The sequence below is a fragment of the Anas acuta genome, chromosome W, assembly GCF_963932015.1.
Source record: "Anas acuta chromosome W, bAnaAcu1.1, whole genome shotgun sequence".
NCBI classification, from domain to species: domain Eukaryota; kingdom Metazoa; phylum Chordata; class Aves; order Anseriformes; family Anatidae; genus Anas; species Anas acuta.
This window is the reverse complement of record NC_089016.1, coordinates 13,425,309-13,447,992: the sequence shown is the minus strand read 5'-3', so window position 1 is coordinate 13,447,992 and position 22,684 is coordinate 13,425,309. Positions and strand designations below refer to the sequence as shown.

General features: G+C 44.2%; 1 protein-coding gene across 2 annotated transcripts in view; it reads right to left on the bottom strand.

The window, feature by feature from the left end:
- LOC137846958 (zinc finger SWIM domain-containing protein 6-like) overlaps window positions 1–22,684 on the bottom strand; it is a 115,366-nt gene that overhangs the window by 55,280 nt on the left and 37,402 nt on the right. The gene's annotated exons all lie outside the window — the stretch shown is intronic.

Sequence of the window (22,684 nt, the reverse complement as noted above, 5' to 3'; positions counted from 1 at the left end):
CCAAACAAGTACGAGTAAAACATGTATTTTGTAAACACATACTTCTACACTCAAAACCCAGCAAAAGTACTGCTGATCATGTAATTCTTTTTACAAACACATCTGGATCTCAGGGACACAGTAAACACTGGTTTTATGCAGTCTAATAGGGATATTTTTTACTGCAATTGCTTCAGTAATTTGGTTACACTTGAAAAAATTTATACATGTTCATTTTATAGAGCTCTAATTTACAGAAAGCTAGTTTGCTCTGACACATACCTTTTTTTTTTCTTTTTTTTTTTTTTGCTACGTTTTTTATGTTTGCTATGCACACATACCATTACTTTAGAACCTGTTCCATGACACTATATAACATGGCAGGTATAAATACATCAGGGTTTCCAGAAACTATTTTCAAATTGAAAGATTTTTCTCTAAATCAGCTGTCTCTTCATCAGCATGAACTTTGACAGAAGCAAGAAGACATCTGAAAGCGCTATTTAGCAACAGTTCATTTTCTCATTAAGACCATGCCTTTTTGGCCTCCATACCAAAGAGGTCAAAGCCTCTTTGGTATGGAGGACGATGGCTGAAATATAAATATGGAGAGGCCTGGCAGATTGATTACATCACACTCCCTCAAACTCGCAATGGCAAGCGCCATGTACTTACCATGGTGGAAGCAACCACCGGATGGCTGGAAACATATCCTGTGCCTCATGCCACTGCCCGGAACACTATCCTGGGCCTTGAAAAGCAAGTCCTATGGCGACATGGCACCCCAGAAAGAATAGAGTCGGACAATGGGACTCACTTCCGAAACAACCTTATAGACACTTGGGCCAAAGAACATGGTATTGAGTGGGTGCATCACATCCCCTATCATGCACCAGCCTCCGGGAAAGTTGAGCGATACAATGGCCTGTTAAAGACTACATTGAAAGCAATGGGCGCTGGGACGTTCAAAAACTGGGATACGCATTTGGCAAAGGCCACCTGGTTAGTCAATACTAGGGGATCTGCCAACCGAGCTGGACCTGCCCAATCAAACCTGTTACGTACTGTAGATGGGGATAAAGTTCCTGTAGTGCATGTAAGAAACATGCTGGGTAAGACAGTCTGGGCTACTCCTGCCTCAGGAAAAGGCAAACCCATTCGTGGAATTGCTTTTGCTTTGGGACCTGGATACACTTGGTGGGTGATGCAAAAGAACGGAGAGGTCCGGTGTGTACCTCAAGGAGATTTAATACTGGGTGAGAATAGCCCATGAACTGAATTGTACCATGTTAATTAGTATATTATACTGTATGTTATCACTACCATGATTACTATAGGTGACTAATTAGAATGTATGGAAAAGAGTGTAACCTGAGCATGACATAAATGGTATGGAATAAGGGGTGGATAGATGTCCTGGTTTCAGTTAGAACAGAATTAATTTTCTTCCTAGTAGCTGGTGGAATGCTGTGTTTTGGCTTAGGATGAGAAGAGTGCTGATAACACCCCAATGCTTTAATTGTTGCAGAGCAGTGCTTATACCAAGCCAAGGACATCTCAGCCTTTTGCTCTGTCCTGCCAACGGGCAGGCTGGGGGTGCAGTAAGAGCTGGGAGGGGACAGACCCAGGACAGGTGACCCAAACTAGCCAAAGGGGTATTCCATACCATCTGACGTCATGCTAAACAATATATAGGGGTGGCTAGCCGGGGGGAGGGGGCCGGACTGCTCAGGGTTAGGCTGGGCATCGGTCAGCGGGTGGTGAGCAATTGCATTGTGCATCACTTGTTTGTACATATTATTATTACTTTCCTATTATCACCATTGTATTATTATTATTATTATTATTATTGTTATTATTATTTTTGTTATTATTATTTTCCTGTCTTATTAAACTGTCTTTATCTCAACTCACGGGCTTCACTTTCCATTTCTCTCCCCCGTCCCAGAGAGGGAGGGGGGAGGGTGAGCGAACGGCTGCGTGGTGTTTAGCTGCCGGCCAGGTTAAACCACGACACTTATAGACTACAAGAGATTTAGAGAATATGCTTAAACTACAGGCTGGAAAAAAAAGAATGAAAATACAGCTGGTTCTTCCAGGATAATAAAATTTTCACATTCAAGTACTCTTTTGCTTACTAAGAATGCAAAATAGATACCCAGAGAACAGGCCATCACATTACATTCATTCCTAGAGTAGTTTGGCATGTTGATACGCCAAAACACAGGACCCAATGGAAACAGAGCCTGATCCTTAAGGTTGCAAATCCCCAGATATTCTGAACACTATGGAATGGGGAAGTAATAGCAAAGAAATCTGAACACCTCAAGAAAATTAGATACGGTACAGTGCAGAACACCAGAGGGAGATGCTGCACTAATGCAGATTATTGATGCACATTTACAGTACAGCAAAACTTTTTTATTATAATTTTTTCTTTTTAAAGCATCTGAAACTTTTCATGGGAGTGAGTAAAGCCAATACTGTTTTTAAAAACATTTTAAAATCAAATCATATGACTTTCTATTAGAAAACCTCTTCAACAAGCTTCACTCCCCAAACAGTCAAATTACAAATGTTTCTTATTATTAAGCGACAGCACTGCTCAAGAGAGAAGGAATATATTTCTTGCAATCTGCAAAACAAAAGATGGAGGATATTGGAAAGCCTTAGAGAACAGTTAACTTGGATTTATTTACTTATTTATTTTCAAAATCAAGTATTACTTGAAGGCATTGAAGAGACATCACACCTCTTAGCATTTAAAAAAAAAAAAAAAGCCAATTTAATACTTTGTAGCCAGATTCCCAGTGCTTTCAGACTGAAGCAAACAAAAAATAGACTATCTTAACTACATTTTGGAAACATTTCAGTCATAGGCAGAACACACACTACTGATTAAGCAATGCCCCTGCAAAACAAGTAGCCTTTTATTTTTCTGTGTTTCAAACACTACTAGAGAAAAAGGAATTAACTCGCCTTCTTCAGAAGCTCCACTATGCATACAGTGCATCTAGTGGACAGGAAAGGGAAGAGAGAGCCAAAAGTACCAAAAACCTTTAAAAACTTATTTCATTTAAAGAGGGAAACTATGTCAATCATAACTACATTGTTAGCAGTTCATCTCTGAAACCTAGGCAATTTTTATGCAAATGAAGCACAAGGACAAGTGTATTTGTGAACCCCACACAAACCACTTCACATTTCAAATGGAGCCAAGTCCAGTTGGAGGCCAGTCACTAGTGGCGTCCCCCAGGGCTCGGTGCTGGGGCCGGTCCTCTTTAACATCTTCATCAATGATCTGGACGAGGGCATTGAGTGCACCCTCAGTAAGTTTGCAGATGACACCAAGCTAGGTGCGTGTGTCGATCTGCTCGAGGGTAGGAAGGCTCTGCAGGAGGATCTGGATAGGCTGCACCGATGGGCTGAGGTCAACTGTATGAAGTTCAACAAGGCCAAGTGCCGGGTCCTCCACCTGGGGCGCAATAACCCCAAGCAGAGCTACAGGCTGGGAGAGGAATGGTTGGAGAGCTGCCAGGCAGAGAAGGACCTGGGAGTGATGGTGGACAGTCAGCTGAATATGAGCCAGCAGTGTGCTCAGGTGGCCAAGAAGGCCAACAGCATCCTGGCTTGTATCAGAAACACTGTGACCAGCAGGGCTAGGGAGGTGATCGTCCCCCTGTACTCGGCTCTGGTGAGGCCGCACCTCGAGTACTGTGTTCAGTTTTGGGCCCCTCGCTACAAGAAGGACATCGAGGTGCTTGAGCGGGTCCAAAGAAGGGCGACGAAGCTGGTGAGGGGCCTGGAGAGCAAGTCCTATGAGGAGCGGCTGAAGGAGCTGGGCTTGTTCAGCCTGGAGAAGAGGAGGCTCAGGGGTGACCTTATTGCTCTGTATAAGTACATTAAAGGAGGCTGTAGCGAGGTGGGGGTTGGCCTGTTCTCCCATGTGCCTGGTGACAGGACGAGGGGGAATGGGCTAAAGTTACGCCAGGGGAGTTTTAGGTTAGATGTTAGGAAGAATTTCTTTACTGAAAGGGTTGTTAGGCACTGGAACGGGCTGCCCAGGGAGGTGGTGGAGTCACCATCCCTGGAAGTCTTCAAAAGACGTTTAGATGTAGAACTTAGGGATATGGTTTAGTGGGTACTGTTAGTGTTAGGTTAGAGGTTGGACTCGATGATCTTGAGGTCTCTTCCAACCTAGAGATTCTGTGATTCTGTGATTCAATAGAACCCAACTGCACCCTGCTCCCAGCGACTTCAGAGGAAGCCGTGTATGCATCTGAGCTCGCTGAGGCCCTTGTGCAGCTTTCAAGGCTGCCCTATTACCTGCAGGATGAGGGGTGCAAGACAAATCTACTCCTCTGAGATGAGAAGGGAACAGAAAAAGCATTGCGCTCAACTTCTGTAGCATTACAAAGGCCACCATCTGGGAGAAGGAAGCATAATGCCAATAACCCTACACTCTTCAGCCTATTTGGGTTTCTGGTTTTTCTTGTTGTTGTTTTTTTTTTTTTTTCTTTTTTTCTTCCCCCTAGTGAGTGTGCACTTTCCTGTATTCATATTTCTTTCTCCTCCTCCCCAAGCGCCTTCACTTCTCCCCTAACATCAGCTCCATTCTGGCTCCTTCCATTCAGTGGTTCCCGTCTGGCTTCTAGCACTGAAAAGTCTGAGGAAAACATTCACTTCCTCCCAATTTTATTTTTATTTTTTTGACTTTCCACATGCCAACTGGAAGGACCCTGGAGAATATTCTTCCCATTTAACTCTGATGCTGCTCAGTGGAAGCCCCACTGAGCTGGCCCTTAAATGTCACCACCAACCTGAAGGCTTACACGGGCCTCAAACAAGATATTCTCTTTTCTGCCTAATAGCTCCTATGCTGGGAAACAGCCATTCTCCTCAAAATGCATACCTGCTTGTGTAGATGCAACCAATGCTACCTGCAACATGCACAAAGGACAGGGAGATCACTCACCAATTATTTTCACGAGCAAAACAGACTCAGCACAGGGAGATTAATATAATTTATTACCTAACAGGCTAGATCAGTGAGAAACTAAAAGCAAACTAAAAACACCTTCCCCCCATCCACCCTCTTCTACATCCTCCCCCTGAGTGGCGCAGGGGAATGGGGGATGGGGGTTGCGGTCAGCGTATACCACTTCGTCTCCGTCACTCCTTCATGGTCACTCTCTTCCTCTGCTCCAGTGTGGGGTTCTTCCCATGGAATGCAATCATTCCCAAACTGATCCTACGTGGACTTCCCACAGGCAGCAGTTCTTCAAGAACTGCTCCAAATATGGGTCCGTACCACAGGTTCCATCCGTCAGGAGTAAACTGCTCCAACATGGGTCCCCCCACAGGCAGCAGCTCCTGACAGATCCCCTGCTCCTGCATGAGCTCCTCTCCACAGGCTACAGCTCTGGCCCAGAGTCTGCTCTTGCGGGGATTCTCCTCAGGCCGCAGCTTCCTTTAGGCCAGATCCACCTGCTCTACCATGAGCTCCTCCATGGGCTGCAGCTTGGAAATCTGCTCCGCTGTGGTACACCATGGACTGCAGGGGGACAACATGCTCCACCATGGTCCTCTCCACAGACCACAGGGGAACTTCTGCTCCAGCACCTGGAGCACCTTCTCCCCCTCCTTCTGAACTGACAGCAGGGCTGTTTCTCACTCCTCACTCCTCTCTCTCTCCCAGCTGCTGTTCTGCAGCATTTATTTCCCTTTCTTAAATATGCTCTCACAGAGGTGCAAACAACATCACTTATTGGCTCTGTTCTGGACAGCAGTGGGTCCCTTTTCAAGATGGCTGGAACTGGCCCTTATCTGATATGGGACAGCTTCCGGACTCTTCTCACAGAGACTATCCCTGCAGCCTCCTGCTACCACAGTCTTGCCACATAAACCCAATACACACAGCAGATAAATGGAAGATAAGTCATGCTGCGACTGCAATCTGATAATAATTTCACAATGGAATGTTAGAACTGTCATATTATAGGGAGAAATTGCCTATTTTGGTTTCGTAACAATCCTCTTGGAAAAAGACAGCTGTCCTGGTTTCAGTTAGAATTAATTTTCTTCCTAGTAGCTGGTGGAATGCTGTGTTTTGGCTTAGGATGAGAAGAGTGCTGATAACACCCCGATGCTTTAATTGTTGCAGAGCAGTGCTTATACTAAGCCAAGGACATCTCAGCCTTTTGCTCTGTCCTGCCAACGGGCAGGCTGGGGGTGCAGTAAGAGCTGGGAGGGGACAGACCCAGGACAGGTGACCCAAACTAGCCAAAGGGGTATTCCATACCATCTGACGTCATGCTAAACAATATATAGGGGTGGCTAGCCGGGGGGGGGGGGCCGGACTGCTCGGGGTTAGGCTGGGCATCAGTCAGCGAGTGGTGAGCAATTGCATTGTGCATCACTTGTTTGTACATATTATTATCACTTTCCTATTATCACCATTGTATCATTATTATTATTATTGTTATTATTTTTTTTTTGTTATTATTATTTTCCTGTCTTATTAAACTGTCTTTATCTCAACTCACGGGCTTCACTTTCCATTTCTCTCCCCCGTCCCAGAGAGGGAGGGGGGAGGGTGAGCGAACGGCTGCGTGGTGTTTAGCTACCGGCCGGGTTAAACCACGACAACAGCTTTGCCAAAACAGACTTTTGGTTCAATCAGCCCTCTTTTTGGAAATGTGCAGTTGTCATTCATCTTTAGTATGCTCCATATCACCAAAAATAAAACAAAACAAAGCAAAACAAAACAGGTTTCATTACTGCTTTATACAATGCATGCCTTTCTTTACATACAGGCGTACATCAATACATTTGAATTTCTCAGTAGACATCCATACTTCTGAATTCATCGGGGAGAAAGGGACAGCATTCCTTTACACTGACCTTTAAAAATGCAAACTGAAAAACACTAAGAGGCATCCAGTCACTATATAAGGTGTTGTAATAATTACACATCCTGTGTATGAATGTATTCATGAAGCTAAATGAAGTGAGAGGAATGTATACATACTCTCCTTAGAGATTAAGCATTGCTCTGTTTTCAGAAATCCCATTATATTTTACTCTTCTGGGTGACTGATTTCATTCCTCCCAATCTGCTTTTCAATAAAATATCATGCTTCCTTGTCAGGGATGCTGTGTAACTAAACTTGGGTCAGTGTTTCCTCATTTTCAGTACCATGCAACCAGTAGCTGAAACTTGGACTTTGCCTTGGAATTTTACATTTAATATACTTAAGATCAATATGTTCATTTGCAAAATTAAAATCTGCAAGGAACAGATTCACATCTACTTTGAAATTTCTTTGCTCTTTCCATTAATGCATATCTGTTTCTTTAAAAGTAACCCCCCAAGCTTCCAGTTTAGTTGCATTTTATTGTTTCAAAGAAAATGGAACCAGGTAATCAAGATCATTCCCTTTGTGCAACAGACAACTCAACTTCAGCACTTGCAGCACACTTGCCACTGTGTCCCATTTGAGCCTCATCAATTCAGTTACAAAAGCATCATTTTCCAGCACTGGGAGTGACAGAATAGAAACAATAATAGGAGAAAGAACCTATGACCCTTTTAAAATAGAAGGGTCACCAAAGGATTTTAAAGTGGTTTACATATTGATTTTAAACAGATATGCACTTTCACTGGGACAGCCACTTGGAAACCTCAAAGAAGGCAGTGTATATTATGTATTGATTCTTAACAAGAAGGAAAAGTGCCTTCAGAATGACTGGCAAAGCCATCTTCCTCTTCCAGGCATAGAGAGATCTCGGTTAGAACAAAGCATAATCAGGAGTCACAATGGAGAATGCTCCAATTAAATAGTTGTTTTTATGGAATAGTGAAGAAAGGCAAAGCACTTCAATACTGCTCTCTCCTCGATAAGAACCCCAAGGAAAAGTATTCACAGTATTCAGTTGGATCCAAGTAGCAATTTTATTCATAAAAAAAATTCCTTAATGCACTCTGGTTTCTCTATATAGCCTTCAGAAAAAAAGAAAAAAATAATAAAAAAATAAAAAAGGGCTTGCTATGGGTGCTGTGTTTCTTGGAGTACAGAATCTTTCATTTTGTTCTAATTCATTATATTACTGAATTAAACTTTGATGTATTGGTCTTAAAAGTGCTTCATGCTGACTGCATTGTGTATCATAGTATAATCACTCCCCATGCATTTCACCCTAGCTGGTTCATTAATGTAATAGATTACCTGCAGCACTGATGGCAAAAGGGAATCATTGCCCTTCTGCACACTGAACTCCAAATGTGCATTATAAGTAGTATAGGTGTAACACTGGGACCAAAAAAAAACCCATCTAGTTCCTTAAGTCTTCCTTTCTCTCGCTGCATAGCTCTGCTCCAAGGGTTAAAGTCACGCATGTATTCAACTGAAACAGGTATTTACATTCTGAGATTTTATTTTAAGCTGTCATCAACTACATACTCTGATCTGTGTGTGTCAAGTAATGAAAACTGCTCTGGGCTTCCTATGTTTCAACTTCTAGCATAATAGAACTAGGAACTAACCAAGCACGTCTGTCATTTTGAATGAGCCTTTTGTTCTGGTCTTTGCTTTTTATAGTTTGCTTTATAAATTTCCATAACAGACACCCTGCCATTTTACCAAAGGGTTTCAAAAAGAACTGAAATTTGCTTGACACTGCAGTCTTCCGAAGACAGCACTTAAGTATCTGTCACATGTCCATTAAATGCCCTTCTATGCACTTCTAGTACCCTATATCCATATCTGATCACTATTGCAAGATATGAGCTATTAATCCACAAATGCAGGGGAAAGTAAAAAGCACCTGCAAATTAACCTCATTGATTAATTTCCCTAACATTCACAAAACAATGAATCCATTTGCTCACAAACAATCCATTAAAAAGTGTTGCTAATACTAGCACAAATAATACAAAAATGCTCTTTTCTGAACATCTTATCATGTTTCTTTGCTTTTTTTTTTTTTTTAGCAGTTATCAATATTTACAGCTAGGTGGTGAACACAAAGTATACTCTTGCCCACAGAAGAGATTAGCTATCTTATCAATTATTTTAACTGGTAATTCACTCTCAGCAGTCACAATCTACTTTCAGAAACTTTGACAATTGTCAGAACAAAAGTTGGTGTGTCTACTAACTATAAATGCACTACCCTACCTCTACTTAAATTGATGAATGAATTCCTCTCACATTTAATTTTCCAAGGAAGATGTAAAATTGTAAAGATTGAGAAGAACAAAACAAGATATTCATTAAAAAAAATGGAGGGAAATATCTCTCATTCTTCAAAAAAGTGGAGCAGCTGCAAATACTCCATTGCATAGTGGGAATAGTCAGAAAAAAATATGTCACAGAATAAAAGAATCATCTAGGTTGGAAGAGACCTCCAAGATCACCTAGGCCAACCTCTGACCTAACACTAACAAGTCCTCCACTAAACCATATCACTAAGCTCTACATCTAAACGTCTTTTAAAGACCTCCAGGGATGGTGCACTTCCCTGGGCAGCCCATTCCAATGCCGAACAACCCTCTCAGTAAAGAAGTTCTTCCTAATATCCAACCTAAAACGTCCCTGGCGCAACTTTAGCCCATTCCCCCTCGTCCTGTCACCAGGCACAAGGGAGAATAGACCAATACCCACCTCACTACAGCCTCCTTTAAGGTACCTGCAGAGAGCAATAAGGTCACCCCTGAGCCTCCTCTCCTCCGGGCTGAACAACCCCAGCTCCCTCAGCCGCTCCTCGTAAGACTTGTTCTCCAGACCCCTCACCAGCTTCGTTGCCCTTCACAGAATCACAGAATTTCTAGGTTGGAAGAGACCTCAAGATCATCGAGTCCAACCTCTGACCTAACGCTAACAGTCCCCACTAAACCTTCTCTGGACTCGCTCAAGCACCTCCATGTCCTTCTTATAGTGAGGGGCACGAAACTGAACACAGTTCTCGAGGTGCGGCCTCACCAGAGCCGAGTACAGGGGGATAATCACTTCCCTAGTCCTGCTGGCCACACTGCTTCTTATACAAGCCAGGATGCTGTTGGCCTTCTTGGCCACCTGAGCACACTGCTGGCTCATATTCAGCCGACTATCCACCAATACTCCCAGGTCCTTCTCCGCCTGGCAGCTTTCCAACCACTCCTCTCCCAGACTGTAGCTCTGCTTGGGGTTGTTGCGCCCCAGGTGCAGGACCCGGCATTTGGCCTTGTTGAACTTCATACAGTTGACCTCAGCCCATCGGTGCAGCCTATCCAGATCCTCCTGCAGAGTCTTCCTGCCCTCAAGCAGATCGACACACGCACCTAACTCATCTGCGAACTTACTGAGGGTGCACTCAATCCCCTCATCCAGATCATCAATAAAGATATTGAAGAGAACTGGCCCTAGTACCGAGCCCTGGGGGACTCCACTAGTGACCAGCCTCCAACTGTATTTAACCCCATTCACCAGGACTCTTTGGGCCCGGCTATCCAGCCAGTTTTTAACCCAACAAAGCGTACGCCAGTCCAAGCCACGAGCAGACAGTTTCTTTAGGAGAATACTGTGGGAAACGGTGTCAAAAGCCTTACTGAATTCAAGGTAGACCACATCCACAGCCTTTCCCTCATCCACCCAGCGCGTCACTTTGTCATAGAAGGGAGATCAGGTTCGTCAAGCAGGACCTGCCTTTCATAAACTCATGCTGACTGGGCCTGATCGCCTGGTTGCCCTGCAAGTGCCACTCTCAAGATAATCTGTTCCATGAGCTTCCCTGGCACTGAGGTCAAACTAACAGGCCTATAGTTTCCCAGGTCTACCCTCTGGCCTTTCTTGTAGATGGGTGTCATGTTTGCTAGCTGCCAGTCGACTGGGACCTCCCCCGATAGCCAGGACTGTTGATAAATGATGGAAAACAGCTTGGCCAGCTCTTCCTCCTGTTCTCTCAGTACCCTCGGATGGAACCCAACCAGCCCCATCAACTTGCGTACATCTAAGTGCATTATGGCAGATGCCAGTAATCTACTGTTGGTAATGAAGGAGGAAGGAAATCACCCTCAGAAAAGACAGACAGAATTCATCTCTACAGAATGGCAGCCTGGTTTCATTCACTGGGGAAATGAAGGTGACAACAACAATTGAGACACTCCAGGGTCGTGACAGCAGTTTCTTTAAGTTATCATCCATAACTCAGGCCTTAGAGCAGCAAAACGATCTTGTGATGCTAACTCGGAAGTATTGTTAATTTAGTGCCTCCAGTAGCAAATACACTGTAATATATATTAACAGCTTATTCTGTGAAAGAGCAGATGCAGTGCATGAAGTGCAGGTATACATTTTGTAACTGTATGGCAACCACACCACGGCAGCTAAGACTAAACAAATCAACAGTAAGAAAAGGATTACCATTTAAGCAAGGACAGCCTATTGAATATGATACAGTTGTAGAGACAAATATCTAAACTATCACTCCACCTAGAAAGCTCATGATGGAGCAACATGGATGTTCCTACAGCTTTCACTTCAAGCCCAAAATGTAATATGTGCAATTGATTCATATGAACTAAGAAACTTTATTTTCTGAAGGTAACTTTAGGTAACTTTATTTTCTGAAGGTGTGGGGCATTAATACTCTCTTCAACATTAAGACAGAACATGATTCAATTAGAATTTCAGATACACAAAGTAATCATGTAAATATGGCTATGTGCCTGGCACTCAAATCTGAAAATTACAGCTTTGCCATACCATTTCAGAAATAGCACAAAATATGGGGAAAAGAGCATATTTCTGCTGTACAGCTGATCCTAAAAAGGGAAGCTTCATGCAGCTTCAGAGAAATGGTCTTGGAGCACAAAAACTGTAATGAATGCTTAACTTTAGTGATTGTTTTTCATGGCAGCCCTGAAGTAGTCACCAAATCTGGCATCAGGAAGAATTTCTCTAGGAGCATATTGGCAATAACCCTAGCTGCTTCTGTCCTTTTCTCCCCTCCCTTAAGTACTAAGCAGAGATAATCTGTTAAGAACAGCTGGCATGTCCCATTCATACAAGTTTGTCTCTCTAATCGCAAAGGGGAGGAATGCCTGAGATAGAAAAATAGATGGAGAACAGCTTCATTTAGTTAAGGTTAAAAGAATAAAACTTGGTATTTTCTAGAGATGAATATAAACTTGTATCAGAAAAAAGTCAGTGGTTTCTGAATCAAAGAAGCATTATTTAAAATTTAACAATTTAAAATGAAACATGCATATTACATGAAGTTCCTTCAAAGCAAAGACAGGCAGGAAGATATAAAGATACTTATAACAGGGAACTTCTGCTGAGTCTCTGGGAGAAAAGGAGAGTTTAAGTCTGGTGGAAGAAGGGACAGGCAACTCAGGGAGAGTACAAGGAAGTTGCTAGCATAGGCAGAGAAAAAAATCAGGAAGGCTAAGGCCCAGCACGAGCTCAACCTGGCCACTATAGTTAAAGATAACAAAAATGTTTTTATAAATATATTAACGGTAAGAGGATGGTCAAGGAGAATCCCGATCCTTTCCTGGATGCAGGGGGGAACATGACTACTGAGGATAAGGAAAAGGATGAGGCTCTTAATGCCTTCTTTACATCTGTTTTTACTAGCCAGACCACTTATCCTCGGGGTACTCAGCCTCCCAAACTGAAAGTCTGGGATGGGGAGCAGAAGAAATCCCCTGTGATTCAGGTAGAAACAGTTAGAGACCTGCTACTCCACCTGGACTGTCACAAGTCCATGGGGCCAGAAAGGATTCACCCAAGGGTGTTGAGGGAGTTGGTGGATATGATTGTTGAGCCTCTTTCCATTATCTATCAGCGGTCATGGGCATCTGAAGAGGTCCCAGGTGACTGGAGACTTGATGATGTGACTCCCATCTATCAGAAGGGTCGTAAGGAGGACCCAGGGAACTACAGGCCTGTCAGCCTGACCTCTGCGCCAGGTCATGGAGCAAATTATCTTCAGTACAATCACACAGCATGTGCAAGACAACCAGGGGATCAGGCCCAACTAGCATGGGTTCATAAAAGGCAAGTCCTGCCTGACCAACCTCATCTCCTTCTATGACCAGGTGACCTGCCTGGGGGATGAGGGAAAGGCTGTTGACACAGTCTACCTAGACTTCAGCAAGGCCTTTGACATGGTCTCCCACAGTATTCTCCTGGAGAAGCTGGCAGCCCATGGCTTAGACAGGTGCACTCTTTGCTGGACGGCCGGGCCCAGAGAGTGGTGAATGGAGTGAAATCCAGCTGGCGACTGGTCACAAGTGGAGTTCCCCAGGGGTTGGTGTTGGGGCCCATCCTCCTTAATATCTTTATTGATGATTTGGATTAGGGAATTGAGTGCACTCTCAGTAAGACTGCAGATGACACCAAGTTCGGGGAAAGATGTCAGAGGGTAGGAAGGCCTTGCAGAGGGACCTGGACAGGTTGGATCGATGGGCAGAGGACAATGGGATGAGATTCAACATGGCTAAGTTCCAGGTCCTGCACTTTGGTCACAACAACCCCATGCACCACCACAGGCTTGGGGCACAGTGGCTGGAAAGCTGTGCAGAGGAAAAGGATCTGGGGGTGTTGGTCAATGTTTGCCTGAACATGAGCTGGCAGTGTGCCCAGGTGGCCAAGAAGGCCAATGGCATCCTGGCTTGTATCAGAAATAGTGTTTTGGGCCCCTCACTTCAAGAAAGACATCAAGGCCCTGGAGCATGTCCAGAGAAGGGCTACGAAGCTGGTGAAGGGTCTGTAACACAAGTCTTATGCAGAGCGGCTGACGGAACTGGGGTTGTTTAGTCTGGAGAAGAGGAAGCTCAGGGGAGACCTTATTGCTCTCTACAGCTACCTGAAAGGAAGTTATGGGGAGCTGGGGGTCGGCCTCTTCTCGCAGATAACCACTGATAGGACTAGAGGGAATGGCCTCAAGTTGCTCCAGGGGAGTTTTAGGTTGGAAATAAGGAGTCATTTCTTCTCAGAAAGAGTAGTCAGGCATTGGAATGGGTTGCCCAGGGAGGTGGTGGAGTCACCATCCCTGGGGGTGTTTAAAGAAAAGTTGGACCTTAGGGACATGGTTTAGTGGGTGATATTGGTGGTAGGGGGATGGTTGGACCAGATGATTTTGGAGGTCTTTTCCAACCTTAATGATTCTGTGATTCTATGGTTCTATGATTCTATAATACTGAAAATTGTAGTTCACAAAAATAAATAAATAATGATAATAACCTGATCCTGTAATCTACATGTTCACAGACTGTTGGGCTCCATCTCTGCTCCAAGCAGTAGATACTTGTGTCTTATATTCTTCTACTCGACTGCTTTCAACAGATCAAACTCCTGGGATTTAATTTAACAGTTTCAACTTTATTAATCTGTCTCAAGAGCGGCCTCACTTTGATAACAGTAGGTACTCCAATTATGGCTAGGTTTAGGGTTGACAAGTATAATTATTAATTTGTGGCAAATGAGAAGCAATAAAATGTTGCATTAAAGTTTTACAGCTTTAAAAATGTGGTCACTTTTTTCATTTAATTTGTCACTTAGCTTTTACTAAGAGGACATTTAAACTGTAGTAAAAGGCAAATGGGGCTTTTAGTTTAAATGTAATCACCATATTTAAATGATTTGTGATAGTGCAGTGTCTGAGTGAGAATGCTTGTTTCACAGTGGGCCCTGATGGTGATATGTGACATTCGTATTCAGATCCTGTATTATCCATGTGGCTAAATGCCTTTCAATTTCATTTCACATCCAGAAGCCTGCAGAAAACACCAATTAACTTGCAGATCCCATTTACCAACAAAACCCAGCTTTTTCTCAATATCTGGCATCTGGCAGTGCTCAACATTCAAAACAGAGCCTTGCAGTTGTCATGATCCCTGTGCTGGGGCACAAAGTCAAATTTTCCCTTTTGATTAAAGAAATATTTTTACTTTTGTAGGCCACAAGCGACTTTTACTTAATTTTGATGTATGAATATTAAAGAATTACTGCTGTAGTAAGATTGCACGGAGCATGTTGTTCCCTCTAAACTACAAAGGTTAACTGACCTTTCCTTGAAATAAGAGATCTCAGTTCAACAGGCATCAGCAGATATTTATTTTGGCAAGGGTACTTCCAGTACCCTTGCCAAATTGCCTTGCAATTTGTCCTGGTTTCAGGTAGGATAGAGTTAATTTTCTTCCTATTAGTAGCTGGTAGGGTGCTATGTTTTGGATTTAGGATGAGAAGAATGTTGATAACACACTAATGTTTTAATTGTTGCAGAGCAGTGCTTACACTAAGCCAAGGACATTTCAGCTTCTTGCTCTGTCCTGCCAGCAGGCAGGCTAGGAGTGCAGAAGGAGCTGGGAGGGGACAGACCCAGGACAGCTGACCCAAAGTGGCCAAAGGGGTATTCCATACAATCTGACGTCATGCTGAACAATTAATGGGGGGGGGGGGGGGGGGGCTGGCCGGGGCAGGGGGACAGGCTGCTCGGGGATAGGTTGGGCATCAGTCAACGGGTGGTGACCAATTGCATTGTACATCACTTGTTTTATACACATTATTATTAGTAGTACTATTATCATTATTTTTATTTTTATTTTTATTTTTTTCTGTCTTAATAAACTGTCTTTATCTCAACCCACAGGCTTCATTTTCTTCATTCTCTCCCCCATCCCAGAGAGGGAGGGGGGAGGGTGAGTGAATGTCTGTGTGATGCTTAGCTGCCAGCTGGGTTAAACCACAACACAATTAAAGTTTAATGAAAGGCTCAAGTGACCCAGTCGAGGAGCAAAGCTGAAGTTATTTAAATATGTTTAAAAACCTATGCCAAGGTGGAACTGACAAAGTGGCCATATGCCCGGCAGTTGGCAGACAGCATACCAGAGCAAGGAAACAAGCCTTTATTAAGCAGTCTATATTTACATACTTTATATGTCTTAAAATCTTCCATAACTACAATGTTAAATTGCTACCTACCCATGAAATGTGAGATCGTAGATAAAGCGATTTTTTTTTTAAAACACATACATATATGCTACTCTCAGATTACTCTGAACAGATAATACAAGAAGTATGCAAAGGCCTGTTCCACTCCCTTTATTGATATTTTAGTTCCCTGACAGCCTAGAAGATTATGACAAGACAGGAAACCAACATTATTTTAGAACATGATGATACCATCATCACCATTTAACCCCATGTCTGAGTTCTTTCTGCCACTACTTGCACAGATTGTGGGTTTCCAGGGATATCCTGCTCATTCTTCTGTAGTTTGCTATTTCAACTCTGGCCTCCATTAAAACCTCCTTTGACTTTTGAACATTCACATTTCTTTACAGATACATGTTTCACTTGGAAAAAGGGATGTTTAACTTGAGTGAAACTCATGTGAGATCCTAGCAAAAATACTGCAGCAGCTTGTACTTTTCGCACAAGATAGGAGTCAAGCTGGAGAGATTCATCCAGTTAAGAGCATTTTTCATGGAACTTGCTAAGCACGAGTGGAAAGGAAACCTACCAGTGTGGGGAAGAAATGAACACTTTAGCACCATGAACACAAGCTGGAGATGGAAGAACCAAGTTGTGTTCTGCCTTTAGCCTACTACATACCCAATGTGATTGCAATGTATTTGCAATTGAAACTGTTACAGGATCAAAATATTTTGATATTATTAGAGGAGATAGAACAGTGCAGGACTGAAACAGCAGGGTCTGCCTCAGATTAAAACACAGCAGTTGAAATACTGGTGAAGCTGGAGATTGCACTGTAGCTTTCTGTGGCAAGAATAATTCTGATTAAACAGAGGTAAACTAATCAATTCAATTAATCTAAAATATTGCTTATTTGATGCTGGAAGCAGATAGATTCCACTTCTTTCACCTTCAGATAACATCATCTTCTTGGCAGCAGCTAATATGAAACAGATGAAACAAGAAGATTTAATATAACCATTTAATGTTTATTGGCAGAATGTGGTAAGACTGCTACAGGTAACTGATAGAGAACATACTTCTGTCTCTCCCACCACCTACCAGCTCAACCCACATAAGCAACGAAGCATGAGACCCTACAATTTTCAGTATGGTAGGATATAATTTCGCTGCATGTATGTCCAGCTAAGCACATGCTCTGTTTGGCAAAAGGTACTATTCCTCAAGCTGAAGTGTCATAAAAATGACATACTAAAAAGTTGTTACACGTAAGGCAAAGTAGTTATATCTATACTCTCTCTAACAGAGCTTTTCTTGCTCTGATATTAAGGCTTTCCACCACAGAAGTTGTCCTGGTTTCAGCTTGGACAGAGTTAATTTTCCTCCTAGTAGCTGGTAGGGTGCTGTGTTTAGGATTTAGGATGAGAATAATGTTGATATCACACTGATGTTTTAATTGTTGCAGAGCAGTGCTTACACTAAGCCAAGGACTTTTCAGCTTCTTGCTCTGTCCTGTCAGCGAGCAGGCTGGGGGTGCAGCAAGAGATGGGAGGGGACAGACCCTGGACAGCTGACCCAAAGTGACCAAAGGGGTATTCCATACCATCAGATGTCATGCTGAGCTATTAATATGGGGGGGCTGACCAGGGTTGGGGGACTGGCTGGGCATCAGTCAGCGGGTGGTGAGCAATTGCATTGTGCATCAATTGTTTTGTACACATTATTATTATAGTACTATTAACATTATTATTATTATTTTCCTTTCCTTTCTGCCCTAATAAACTGTTTGTATCTCAACTCACAGGCTTTCATTTCCTTCTAATTCTCTCCCCCCATCTATGAGAGTGAGGGGACAGGGTGAGCGAACGGCTGTGTGGTGCTTAGCTGCCATCCAGGTTAAACCACAACAGTCCTTTTGGCGCCCAACGTGGGGCTCGAAGGGTTGAGATAACGACAGATCTGACCAGGGTGTGTTAAACCAAAATTGGTATAAGTGTTAGACCTGCTTAATAGTTGCTAGTCACAATGTCGATTCCTTTGATCTCATGTCTGCTGTGCCTGTTTTCCAAATTGAGTATTATAGCACATTACTTTCCGTATGTGCTCTGTGTCATGCGGTTTATCCTTTCCAGGCTCTGGTTTAAGATCATTATGTTACTGTGCGGTGTAACAATGGCTTATGATATGATAAAATTGCTGGTCATGAGACTAACCTGGTATTTGTACTCAGTACTGCTGTCAACTCCATACTTTGGAAACCATATCTCATAATCTATTAACAATTACACCTATTGCCTTTTTTCGTCAGGGAGACAATCTATGGAGGGGACAGGGGGAGATATTTTTTCCCACTTGTTCACTCTCCCTTTCGCCTTCACCACCCTCTTATCCTCCGAGCTAGTTATGATAGTTCTCCAAGATGTTGAATATCCTTGGGATACTCAGACCAGCATGGTCTTGCTGTTATGTCTCCTGAATGCACTTCAGGCTTTGTTTAAGGTTAAACAACTACTTAGGAATGCCATCCAGAGATCTGTCCTGAGGCGGGATAGTTGTGAGTGGCAGGGAGTCTGGGAGGATATGGGCAGGTTTCTAGAGCGGTGGGCACCTCCAGTGTTTTGGAAATTCACCCCTAGAACAACTGCACAATCCTAAAAAACTGGTAGAATGCTTGAAAAAGGGGTGTTATCACTCTGGCAGTTCCAAAGAGACACAAATCACTGCAACGTGCTGGGGTCTGGTCTATGCCTATCAAGCTGCAGTTGATGTCACTATAACCCTAGTGACAGACCTTGCGGTCACTCCAAACCCTGCAGCCACTCCAACCCCTACGAGGGGCCCTGCGGCCTCTCCAGCTCCTGCGGCCACTCCAGCCTCTGCAGCAACTCTAACCATGGTGACAGGCTCAGTGGTTGTTCTAAACCCTGTGACGGTCCCTGCAGCTGTTCCAACCCATGTGATTGGCCCAGCAGCCGTTCAAAGCCCTATGAGGGGCCCTGTGGCTGTTCCAACCCCTGCGATGGGCCCAGCGGCTGGGTCAGGGAAATGGACTGTAGCAGTGCACGTTGCCCCTGTAACCATGATGAAACAATGGATGAGAAAGTCAGGTCGTTTAGAACGCAGAGGATCTCCTACTCAGACTGGGGAGGAAGACAATGACGAGATAGGCTACTCCGCAGTGTCTGGGCCATCACACAAACGAGATGAAGAGGAACATATCATAAAAGCATCAGTAACTACCCAAGGCCTATCCCAGCATGAGCTACGAGATATTTGAAAGGATTTTGGTCGTTGTCCAGGTGAGCACCTTGTCACCTGTTTGCTCCGGTGCTGGGACACTGGAGCCAATAGTCTGTAATTAGGGGGCAGGGAAGCCAGGTGGCTGGGATCCCTTGCTAGGAACGCAGGCACTGCCAAAGCCATTGGAAAAGGAGCACAAATCTTCACCCTCTGGTGGCATCTCCTGTCAGCTGTGAAGGAAAGGTGTCCCTGCAAGGAAGATCTTGTATGTCAACCAGGCAAATGGACCACTGTGGAGAAGGGAATCCAGTACCTGAGGGAATTAGCTGTAGGAGAGGTGATTTATGAGGCTCTAGACAACAAAGAGCTATCCAAAGATCGAGATGAAGTCAAGTGTACAGCACCCATGTGGCAGAATTTTGTACTGAGTGCACCATCATCATATGCCAGCTCACTGGCAGTAATGACCTCGAAAGACCATGAGGAACCCATGGTGGATGAAGTGGCTAAACAACTCCGGCGGTACCAAGAAAGTCTCTCCTCTTTCCTACAGGCCTGCATCTCAGCTGTGGAAAAACTTTCTCAAGAGTTCCACCAACTAAAAGAGAATACTTTGGAGAAACTTTCTGAAGTTTCCAACCAACTCAGAGAGAATTTATCGTCTTCCCCACCTGTACAATCCAGTGTCTCAGCTATCAGGGTCAAGCATCCTTCTGTTCAAGGAAGAAGATTTTGTGGGTACACAGGTGCTACCTGTGCCACCCTGTGGTTTTACCTACATGATCATGGAGAGGACATGAGAAAATGGGATGGAAAATCTACCCCAACCCTAGAGGCATGGATACTTGAGATGCAAAAAAAAACAGTGACAAAAGGGAGGTTTCTCTGAGAAACTTGCTGTTTCTAGCAGGCAGTCCCCCAGACACAGTAATGAATATTATGACCAGGATCAGAGGGGCCCTGCCTCAAGCCAGCAGAGGAAAGGGAAAATTGAATTTATTGGACTGTGTGGATTCGATGGCCTGGCATGTCAGACCCAAGGCTTTAGTAGACACAGGTGCACAGTGTACTGTAATACCATCAAGCTTATAAAGGGCCAGAACCCATCTGTATTTCTGGAGGGACAGGGGGATCCCAGCAGTTAACTGTATTGGAGGCTGAAGTAAGTCTAACTGGGAATGAGTGGCAAAAGCACCGTAGTGTGACTGGCCCAGATGCTCCGTGTATCCTTGCCATAGACTGTCTTAGAAGAGGATATTTCAAGGACCCAAAAGGGTTCTGGTGGGCTTTTGGCATAGCTGCCTTAGAGACAGAGGGCATTAAACACTTGTCTACCTTGCCCAGTCTCTCAGAGGACCCTTCTGTTGTGGGGTTGCTGAGGGTCGAAGAACAGCAGGTGTCAATCGCTACCACAACTGTGCAACGGCAGCAATATCGCACCAACCGAGACTCCCTGATTCCCATCCATAAGCTAATTCGTCAACTGGAGAGCCAAGGAGTGATCAGCAAGACTCATTCACCTTTTAATAGTCCCATATGGCCAGTGTGAAAGTCTAATGGCGAGTGGAGGCTAACAGTGGACTATCCTGGCCTGAACAAAGTCACACCACCACTGAGTGCTGCTGTGCCAGACATGCTAGAACTCCAGTATGAACTGGAATCAAAGGCAGCCAAGTGGTATGCCACAACTGGTATTGCTAATGCATTTTTATCCATCCCTCCAGCAGCAGAGTGCTGGCCACAGTTTGCTTTCACTTGGAGGGGAGTCCAATATACTTGGAATCGGTTGCCCCAGGGGTGGAAACACAGCCCTACCATTTGCCATGGACTGATCCAGTCTGCGCTGGAGCAGGGGGAAGCTCCTGAACACCTGCAGTACATCGATGACATCATTGTGTGGGGTGACACAGCAGAGGAAGTTTTCGAGAAAGGGAAGAAAATAGACCAAATCCTTCTGAAGGCCAGTTTTGCCATAAAACAAAATAAAGTCAAAGGACCTGCACGAGAGATCCAGTTTTTAGGAATAAAATGGCAAGATGGATGCCGTCAAATCCCAATGGATGTGATCAACAAAATAACAGCTATGTCTCCACCAACTAGCAAAAAAGAAACACAAACTTTCCTAGGTGTCGTGGGGTTGTGGAGAATGCACATTCCAAATTACATTCTGATTGTAAACCAGCTCTACCAAGTAACCCATAAGAAGAATGAGTTTGAATAGGGCCCTGAGCAACGACAAGCCTTTGAACAAATCAAGCAGGAAATAGTTCATGCAGTAGCCCTTGGGCCAGTCCGAACAGGACCAGATGTAAAGAATGTGCTCTACACTGCAGCCGGGGAGAATGGCCCCACCTGAAGCCTCTGGCAGAAAGAGCCTGGGGAAACTCAGGGAAATCTCCAGACAAAGTAGATGGGCTGATCTTACTTCTGATCTTAATGAAGGGACTTCTGATTTGCATTTCCAAGAAGTGAGTAATGTATACTCTGACCAGGACTAGAAGGGCCCTGCCTCCAGCAGGAGGGAAAGAGAAAAGGGATAACTGGGTTTATTGGCCTGTGTGGATTTGATGGCCTAGCATGTCAGACCCACTGGAGTATAAGGCTCTAGTGAACACCAGTGCACAGTGTACTGTAATGCCATTAAGCTATAAAGGCGCAGAACCCATTTGTAATTCTAGAGTGACAAGGGGGTCCCAACATTTAACTGTACTGGAAGCTCAAGTGAGTCTGTATTAACTGTATTGGAAGCTGGAAATGAGCGACAAAAGCACACAGTGTGACTGGCCTGGAGGCTCCATAAATCCTTGACACAGATACCTCAGGAGAGGGTATTTCAAGGAGTAAAGAGGGTACTGGTGGGATTTTGCATAACTGCCTTGGAGATGAAGTACGTTAAATGGTAGCCTATGTTGTCTGGTCTCTCAGAGGACCCTTTTGTTGGGGGCTTGCTGAGGGTCAAGGAACAACAGGTGGTTACAAATACTACAATGGTGCACTGGCATTAATATTGCAACAACAGAGGCTCCCTGATTCCCATCCATAAGGTGATCCTTAAACTGGAGAGCCGAGGAGTGATCAGCAAGACTCGCTCACCATTTGGTCCCATATGGCCAATGAAAAAGTCTGATAGTGGAGACAATCACAGAGTATAGAGTGGACTGTCATGGCCTGAATGAAGTCACGCTACTGCTGAGTACTGCCATGCTGGAGATTTTAGAACTTCAATATGAACTGAAGCCAAAGGCAGCCACGTAGTATGACACAACTGATATCGCTTATTTGTTTTTCACCATCCCTTTGGCAGCAGTGTGCAGGTTGCAGTTTGCTTTCATTTGGAGGAATGTCCAGGACACCTGAAATCAACTGACCCAGGGCTGGAAAAACAGCCCTACCAAATCTGCCCCCTCTAAACATCATACAACTGATGCTACATGGAGTAAGTGGATCACACTGACTACACAACGGGTTTGAATAGGTGTGGTGGTTTTACTCAGCTGGGCAGATGAGCTCCACCACAGTCACTCTCTCACTCCCCCTCC